Source organism: Musa acuminata, chromosome BXJ1-5 (genome assembly GCF_036884655.1).
Source record: "Musa acuminata AAA Group cultivar baxijiao chromosome BXJ1-5, Cavendish_Baxijiao_AAA, whole genome shotgun sequence".
In the NCBI taxonomy this organism is placed as follows: domain Eukaryota; kingdom Viridiplantae; phylum Streptophyta; class Magnoliopsida; order Zingiberales; family Musaceae; genus Musa; species Musa acuminata.
In genome coordinates this window covers 41,967,988-41,978,163 of record NC_088331.1, presented here as the reverse complement: position 1 = coordinate 41,978,163, position 10,176 = coordinate 41,967,988, and positions in this window count along the sequence as shown.

The window sequence follows — 10,176 nt, the reverse complement described above, 5'->3', positions numbered from 1 at the left end:
CCCGTCGCCGGTACAATCACAGCCCTAAAGGAAGCGGCAGGAAGCGGCCGGTAACCCGTAAATAGGCAGACATGTGGGGGCTTCACAGACGGGCGCGTTTCTTTGGGGCTAACTATGCCAATCTATAGGGGTAACATAGACATTTCACGGTTCGCCACGTACAATTTAGATCTGAGACTAAGCTGTTGTGCTTCCGTGTAGGGTCATTACATGGGTTAAGATCTGCTACACTCCATAGAGCAGAGAACAGGCACTTCTTCACCGCTCACCTTTGCGTGATTGGCTCAGGCGATATCTCCGAAGACAAGTGAGAGAAGCTGTTTGGTGTCGTCGACAGGATGAACCGCTCCAGTGGTGCGAAGACCGAGGCCGTCGGATCCGCGGGCCCCGCGTCACCAGCCAACGTAGACAGGTCATCGCTTGACGCCGCCGTGAAACTGCGACCGATGTGGACGGCCCCGATTGACTCGATGACACGGACCCGCGGGCGGGGGGTGGGCGGTGGGGGGTGTGGTTGTGGGGGCCGTCGCGGCTTTTTTGATGGGGAAAAAAAAATGGGTCCTCAACTTTTTTCCCCGCTTTGCGATCTCTAATATCTCCACCTACCCCTCCTGATAACGGGTTGAAGCAGTGGGCCCAGATATCGTCCAACGAACGACAACACAGGTAGGGCAGCGTGTGTGTCGATAACTAGGACCGGGAGGAAACTATTGCGCGGACCCGGGTTCGCCACCATCGTGGGGGTGGTCTCACGTGGGTCCTAATAATGCAGCCGCACCAGTTATACACGCCAAGATGCGTGCATGCATCACGCGGTGCTGGCCATGTGTCGTGATTCACAATTGTACCATGATTTGGATGGGTCACAAGACAATGTGACCCGCGGATGGCAATGTGGGCGACATTCTTGTTCACAATCTCCAACCCTGTTACGATTCAATCATCAGCCTCCTTTGCCATCTCCACTACAATCTCGTTCGTATTCAGGCCTTGTAAATACAAGTAATTTCGCATACGACTTCGATTTCATTCGAAGAATTCCAACACTAATTGATTTAGGGATTTGCATCTCTCTTCCCATATATACTATGGCTTCTTTCTTCACTAGTTCAAATTGGTAATATCTCAATTATTTGAGACTCTTGATTATATATATTGTCCCTCAATCTAAAAATTTCTATATTTATATTAATAGTGGATTAGATATAGAAAGGCTGCAAGTAGAACAATTTAAGTTGCTTCTACCTAACAACTGCTGTGTTCTTTTGTCCACGTCAAAAATAAGGATCGGAGCTCATATGGAATTTGATGCATATGATTTAGTACGAATTATTTGGGAAGAACATGATTGAGACCTTTCACCCGTAATGTAATAGTTGTATATTGTTCATGTGGGGTGGCTAACAAGTTCTCATTATTGATATATTATAAATATATCATCACCAACAAATAATTATCATATTATATATGTTTCTCGGTTTATAATTATGCTTCGAGCAATAATTATTTGATAAAATTTTGAACTGATAACGATGATGGATACATAATGAAATATCATTTGTTCTTAATCCTTAACCACTTATAAAGGTAGATATTTTCATATTTATTATTTATAATGTTTGATTTTTAAACTAAAAATAACGGTATTAATATTTTAATCGAGAAGCTAATAATTTATTTGATTGTGAATTCAGACAAAGCATTTATATTTATCTATATATTTTTCCGATAATAGCGACTAAAGTGTGCTTCATTTATTTTCATAGAACATTTTTTATTTAAAAATTGGATGATAGAAAACATCGGCCAAAGCAATATTTTCTTATATTTTCTGGATTTTTTGTTTTGTTTTGTTTTCTGATTGATAAGCATGAAAGGGGCACTTCCTTAGGTGTTCATAGATCATCGAGACATGTAGAGAGACAGGAAGCAAGGTTTCAATTTCTCCCTAGTGAAAAGGAAAAAATAATATATATATATATATAATCAGATTATAAAATAAAACAACATTTCAATATTTAACGAGGAATAACGCTACTCTCTATCTCTCTCTAAAAGGTAATATAGAGATCAAACTTGGGGTAGAGAAGACTGAACAATTTATATGGAATTTGAGCAATTGACTATACACATGATTATGGTAGTTAAATAAAATGCGATGGCAAATAAATTTAGTCTTTGATGCTGATCATTCCAAAGTATGGATATTCATGAAGATCCATTTATTCGATTCAAATGTTTACTACCGATAGATATATATTCACTTTATTCTTGAATCATAAAAATTTATGATCAATAAGTATTGGATAGACACTCAACCTATTTTGAAATCATTTTATTATCAAAGGGCAAGAAAACAATAGAGCCTTGATTGGAGAAATGTCTAGTGAAGACAAAAATATTTTTATCATAGGATCATACTAAGCTAAGCTAGCTAGTAGCTTTATAAAACGTGAGTATGAGCACACAAATGTAATTAGTGGAATAAGACTTTCATTGGATCTTATTATGTTAATAATGAAGATCTATACCAACTAAGCTAGTTGATATATATTTCAATTGTATTCTCTCATTAAATTAAATTAAATTAAATTGAAAAATAACAAACTCATAAGCAGTCCTATTCTTTGTTAATTCTTTATCATTCTTGTGAATGTGGGTAAGGTGGGATCATGTCTTTGTCTTCCAAGAGAGAAGTTGTCGGTGCATTGCATCATAACAAGGATGTTTAATAATTAAACAATGATGTTTAAAGTATGAACTGCAACACTTTGATTCCCAACAAAGCAATGAAGAGAGCTCCATTTATTAGTTCAATAGCTCACATTGTGATACCAATAAAGATCAAAATTGACATCACTTTCTAGCTTAAGAAGAGTAGACTGGTGCGTCTCAGTACTATCAAAACACTTAGTATAATTTAATTTAATTACTAGGGAAAAATAAAAAGGTAGCATTATATCTTCTTGATTCTCGGGAAAAAGAAGAAAAAAAAAAGGAATTATTCTAATGTTGAATTCTCTGAAACCATATTAATATCCTTATACATAAATATATTGATTGATTGACGTTTGGCATTGGGGTCTTCATTCATTGTAGAAGAGGGATGTGGCTGTGGACTCACGTCGAGGTGTAAACAGCAAGACCAGTGGCATCATATGTGCGATGGTAGCATGATGGTTAATGAGACAATAAGATTGTGAAAGAGAAATGAGGACATCGACGTTTGGTGGAGCACTTGAACAATATATCATTAACAAGGAATAGGAAGTCATTCTACAACATACAGTTTAATTTCAATCACCAATCTATATGAAAATTGAGCTGTCATGGACTGTTCAAGAATGATGCATGATTATCTAATCTTTTTTTTTTTTTTTTGAAGAATAGTTTCTTTGATGAATATTAAAGTGAAGTCAAACAATAAGGTTAAATATTATGGATTTTGTATCATTAGCTCTCAATCTATCCATCCAAAGACTAGTCATGCTAAGAGCAATAAAAAAATTCTTTATCTCTCATTGTATCAGTAATTTTGATGATTCACATCATGCAATTGATGCAAGTATCTCCGTATATACTTGTCTAGAATAAAATTTAATAATTTAGAAATGTATATTATTTCATTGCATACTTCTTATTTATCAGATGGGCCATGTCACTAGGAAAGATCACACAATTATAGAGAAATAAATTTAATGAGCTCGTAAATGACAATAAAAAGTGATTCCAACACCAATCATATGGAAAAAATTAATCTAATTATAAGTAAAGGCAAAGGAAAATAGGTGGATGTCTTTTTGACCAATTCTCAGCGTCTTATATAATTATGATTAATATGAAAACCTATCTAATCTTTAATTGATGGTGTGCTTTTATATGATTAAAGGATTGAGGATTCATATTATAAACTTTATACCTAAGATATTAATGTATTGGTGGTGTACTCAACTCACTCAAAAATTTATTTGATAAATATTTTTCAAAGATATAAGCTAGTTAAGAAAGTAGAGGCTTTTAGATATAATATCTTTTTTCATATATATATATATATTATATCTAAACTTTAAAAGGAGAGACACGAAACTAACATAAACATAAAAGCCTTTATTTTTTTAACTAGCTTATATGTGTATGTATATGTGTGCTTTCTAAGTGAAGTCCCACTTAATTAAAAGCCACATTCCATTAGCCCATTAAGAAGTCATGTAATTATTCGATAGCTACTTTGGCGCATGGGCTAACGGTTTGGTATATATTATTATAGAGTGAGAATGGACTAATAATGTACAAAGATATTTAAACGATAATAGGGTTTGGGTTGACGATTGATTGATGTAGGAGCAATATATTTTCTTTGTTATTTAAATAAATTTCATTAGGTTTGAGATATTTTGTATTTGTCACATGCCAACATCTACTCAAAGTAAAGAAAAAAGAAAAAAAATACAGGATAAGTGAAAACATTTAAATTCATTATTGATTCAAGATTGTAAATTTTAAATGGAAATCTTAAATATTCATCTCTATCAAAGGCATTGCCGTTACTTGTTTAGTTGTTTATTGCACTAGTACTTGTATATATGAAAGGAATATAATAAGGAAATGTCAAGTATCAAGTTTTATATATAATTAGGTAATGTTAATCACTTATATATTATTATAAAAAAAATCAACATTCAACTATTCTCGACTATTATATATGATTAGATTGCTTTGCTTATCAAGTAAGCCTTCCAACTACCTCAATGTACAAATTGCCATGATCAGAATTTTCCCCAGCTTAAACATTGAAAAAAGGACTCTATTAATCAATGATAATAAAGGAATAAATAATATATTTGACTTAATATAATTATAATTATAATTATTTATTTATATATATTTGGTTTTATCTCTAGTTGGATACGAATACAAAATGTTTGTAATATTGGTAAGAGACCTGAGGTTTAGACCTTTATCTCAACTTGGACTTTGTGAGCTCGGTTAGGGTTTATAGAGTTAGCTACTGTTGCCTAGCCCATCACTAAGCCCTACTAGCTCGGGTCACTCTTGGAAACCAAGCCCACATTCATAATCCTCGGAACCACTTAGTGATGGACAATATTTTTGTCAAAATATTTTAATTCCAACACATCAAATGTGAGTTGGTAAATGTCAATGTAGCTTCGATTGTCTAACATAAGAGTGTCAAACTCCCTCATATCAATAAGAAAATTTGAATTAATGAAGCTAGTATTCTATTCATCAAAGAATAAGAATTTGAAGTATAGAAAGTGAAATTTAGGATTTGATATGTTTATATATATATATATATATATATATATATATATATATATATATATATATATATTCTTAGGTTTTAGTGAGAGGATACTGTGAGGAAAAACAAAACTTAAAAAGCTCCTAGAATACTTTTTCTTTAATAATCTAGAGATGATAAGTAAAATATTCAATGTTTATATGAAATTATATAAAAGGAGATTTATGGTTAAGTTTATGTTAACTCATATCAAGGATCTTATAATTTAAAGAATTTAATTTATTTTTTTAATGTACATACACGAGAAGACATTCATACTTTCTTATCCTACCAAAAAGAAGGTACTTTTTGCCATGGTGGAGAAACGACTTTACAAGGAAGGAGAGGCTGTTTTGACTGAGCTCGAGTTTGTATACAAGTCAACTCACGATTGACTTTGGAGGAGAGAAGTGATGTTGCCGACGGCTCTCGACGTGAGAAGCAAATCTACCCCTGTAATGAACGATCGGTACATGGAATAACCGGTCCATTAATATGCAAACAAACAGAGATTGAGGTGTGAGTGAGTGAGGGATTTTGACGTCTCGGCGAAGGTTTTGGGATGAAGTGAAACTGTCGTTGCTCCACCAACTGGATCGGCCGCCCTCTTCGTCTCCGACGGCACACTTTGTCGCACGCACGAACACAGCCCCGTGAGCCTCTCAGCTTTTACTGCTGTCTATTTCTGCGTACCTCCGTCGAACAGGTTATCGGCATCGGAGAGGGTCCAAACAACTGGTCCCATCTCATTCCCTCGTTCCTCCGATCGCCTGTCCTACTTACCCCCTTTCGCACGAAAACGAACAGAAAACAAATAGTGAAGATGGAAGCAATCAATCAATCAATCAATCAATCAGGTACTCGATATTTACGCTTTGGGTTGCCCTTTACATCCTCGACTGTATGTATTGGTCATAAATCAATCAGCTTTATATCGGATAACAATCTTGAGCTCCACTAATAAAAATTAAGTCTAAGCTCTTATAATAACACAAATCACATGGAGTAAATTAACAATTTTCATGTTCTCCATAAATTATCTATCTTTATGGTTCTCTGCCTCTTTGGTCATATCAGAGAGTATCAGAAAAGGCTATTATTGTTGTTTCGATACCTTCAAACAGTCAGATCACCTTGATTTCTTTGAATGCTGCTTCCCAATTACTCCTCAAAATCAACTCAAAGAATTATACTTCCTGGAGGGCATAATTTGATTCCTTTCCTTTTCGTTATAATCTTCTTGGATATATTGATGGTTTTCTATTATGTCGATTATCTCCGGAAGTGCAAGCTTACACATATTGGATACGTCAAGATAAGCTGCTACCACATGCCAATCAATAGTATCCCTCGTTGTTGCTTTCAAATTCAAGAGAGAATTGGTTGAAGTTGGCAAAACCTTATGCCGATCGGTCTCGCAATCATATATTATTCAACTCAAAGGAAGATGGGTCGCACGGTATCGAACCATCTTCAAAATTATTATTATAGACCATAAAGAAGATATTATTGTCTAGGTAACAAAGATATATATGGATAATTTTATCCCATGTTAATTCATTTGTCATCGGCTTTGAGTCACCAATCTTAAAATGATGTCATAATGCATCTCGATATGCTCCGTTGGCAATAACTGCCCCACCTTAGTAAGTTATATTTTAAACCATCTATTAATAAAATATCTTCAGTCAAGAGGTTTGATTTGTTACCTATATTTCTTTTGCCAATAATTTTTTCTTTGTTGTTGTCTCCGAAGGTGAAATGTCGTTCGTCTTGGTTAGTGAGCTTAGAGAAATATATTTAATCTCAGGTCATATACCTTTAGCATCCATTATCAAGATATCATCTCTTACTCCTAACTTTTGATTGTAGATATATCTATAAGAAATGAGAGTTTACTTTAAGTACCCATTTAACTTTGAGTCTCTTATGATTAGATCTATCTATCTTGACTATTGACATTAAGTCATTTATGGTTCGTTTAGGAATTCAAACTAATTTATATGGACTATATTTTAAATGAACATTTATAAACATAATGACCATATCTTTCACAAAAATTATATTTAATTTTAGAAAAAACATGATCCTTTAACAAATAAGTTCCTTTTTGATTGAGTCTAACTATTCACATTGTAATAAGTTAACATACAATTATCATACTCAATTTTTAATTTATCAAATTTATTAGAGAGAGAAACATGATAATTTTTTAGTAATTTATATTTCTTATCAACATATTTAAATTCATCATATAAATTATGAAATATATTAAATAATTCATCATAAAATAAAAAGGTTTTAATTGAGTCACATATCTCGTCGTTGAGAGCCATCACAGTATAGTTCACCATCTCATCTTCATTGGTTTGCTCTTTGTCTTTTGATGCACTTGATTCATCCCAAGTCACTTTTGAGTACTTTTTTTTTTTGTGCTAGCAATTTCTTCTTTAATTATAGACACTTATTTTTAAAATACCCCGACTTCTTACATTTATAGTATATGGTTATATTATTTTTGTTGTTAGAGTCTTGTTTTATAAGATTTGTTTTATTCTTTTTTATAAACTTTTTAAATTTTATTATGAGGAGTGTCATGTCATCATCATCACTTGAGATTTCGCTTGAGTGATCTTTCTTGGTTCTAAGTATCATATCCTTCATTTCTTTTGGAAAGTTCTCATGTTCATTACGTGCATTGCAAGTCATTTCATATGTTATTAATAATCCTATAAGTTCTTCAAGAGAAAAATTGTTCATGTCTTTTGCTTCTTGAATTGTAATTACCTTTGAATCCTAACTTTTTAGAAAAAAAAATTAGAATTTTATTAATAAGTTTAAGATTAGTAAAATATTTATTAAGGAATTTTAAATTATTGACAATATTTATAAAACGAGTGTACATATCACCCATGGTTTCGTTTTGTTTCATTTTAAACAATTTATAACTATACACAAAAAAATTAATCTTAGATTCTTTAACTCTATTTGTGCCTTTATGAGTAACTTCAAGTGTCTGCGTCAAATATCATGTATATTTTCATATATGAAAATACGATTAAACTCATTTTTGTCCAAAGTATAAAATAAAGCATTCATAGCCTTAGCAATTAAAGAAAATGATTTCTTCTCTAGATCATTCTATTCATTTATTAGTCTACAGGATTTTTGAAAATCATATTCAACGATATTTCATAAATCAAAAGTCTTGTTATAACTCTTTCCTTTTTTCATATAGAGAGAACCTTCACACGTCTCTTTACAATTAGACCTCACTCCTCTAAAAGACTTTTAACTATAGAAGGAAGAGACTTAATAACTCAAAAGTTGTTACAACTCTTTTTTCCTCAAGAATTCTTTCACCTTTTTACTTTTTTTCCTTCTATCCAAAGTAAAAATAAGTGGGTTATTTATAGACCCCAAATTGCTTCAAAAATAGAGCTAAAATTTTAAATAATTAATTTTTCGGGGTATCAATGATACCACTATTTGCACGGGGCAATACCACCGCCTGCCACTCTATGCATTAGCGATATCACTATCGGGTCTTCCAGAAAGCATACACTTCGTACATTCCAACTCATAGATGATTCCACCATTTGGTCTGGCAGTGCCACCGCTTGACCCAATTATTAGTCGTTGAATAAGCCTCCCAATAGGCTCAAATTAGTTTTGATTCGGGCCCAATGAGCCCCTAATTGAGTTGGCATTGTTACACCCAAAACTAACTCAATTACAATCTAAACTATTTCGATCAAGATACACACAATTACAAGCATGGATCCTATATTATCCGACATGTCATTTGGTTTATCCGATGGTTCATCTAATCCTTCAGCGCATCGCCCTCACTTTCAGCATATTGTTTGATCCATCAGCATGTTGATCTCTCATAACATCCAGCACAATGTTTGATCCTTCTAGCCTAGATCTTCAAAAGAAATCTTAAGTTATGAATTTTAAAAAATCAAGAGAAAAATCATGATTCATTTGGATAAATATTTTCTTTAGTAAATAGTAAAAAGAATCATAGGTGAATAAAAAATCCTGATTCAAATAAATCTTAAGTTATAAATATCAAGGAATAAAGAGAAAGAACATGATTCATTAGGATAATCTTTTCTTTAATAAAAGAATCATATGAGAATAAATAGTAAAAGTTTTTTATTCATGTATTTGAATAAATATTTTTCAATGAAGAACGAGTTTGAATATGTTTTGATATATCTCCTTAGGATATGTATTTACATACTTCCATTCCTTGGGTAAGGATTTTCTAGAAGTAGATATATCCAAATTGCTTTGGAGAGAAGAAATCAAATCATAAAATTTAAAAATATCATCAAATTCATTTTCTTAGTTCAAGAGATTCAGAAATAGATTCATTAATGACTAAGAGTCTCTTATTGAAAAACTTGATAAGCTTTAGGGATAGAGATATTTTCAAGAAAAATACATTCCTCTTTTAATTTCAATTTATATGATTGATTTTATATAAGCATGCTATAGTCTTCTATGCCAAAGCCATATATCATCATTTCAAAATTAAAAATAAGTTTCATCACAAAAATTATCAAGATCAATAGTATAACCATTAACTAATAAAAATATCTTCAATCAAAAGATTTGATTTGTTACTAATAATTCTAATTCCAATGATCTTCTTTTTATTATTGTTGTTTCGGTTAGTGAGCTTTGTGAAGTATGTTGAATCTCCAATCATAATGTCTTGAGCATCCGTTATTAAGATATTATCTTTTGCTTCTAGTTTTCAATTGTAGATATATCTACAAGAAAGATAGGTTTATTCTAGGCACCATTTAACTTTGGGTCCTTCATGATTAGATCTATTTATTTTATCTTTTGACATTAAA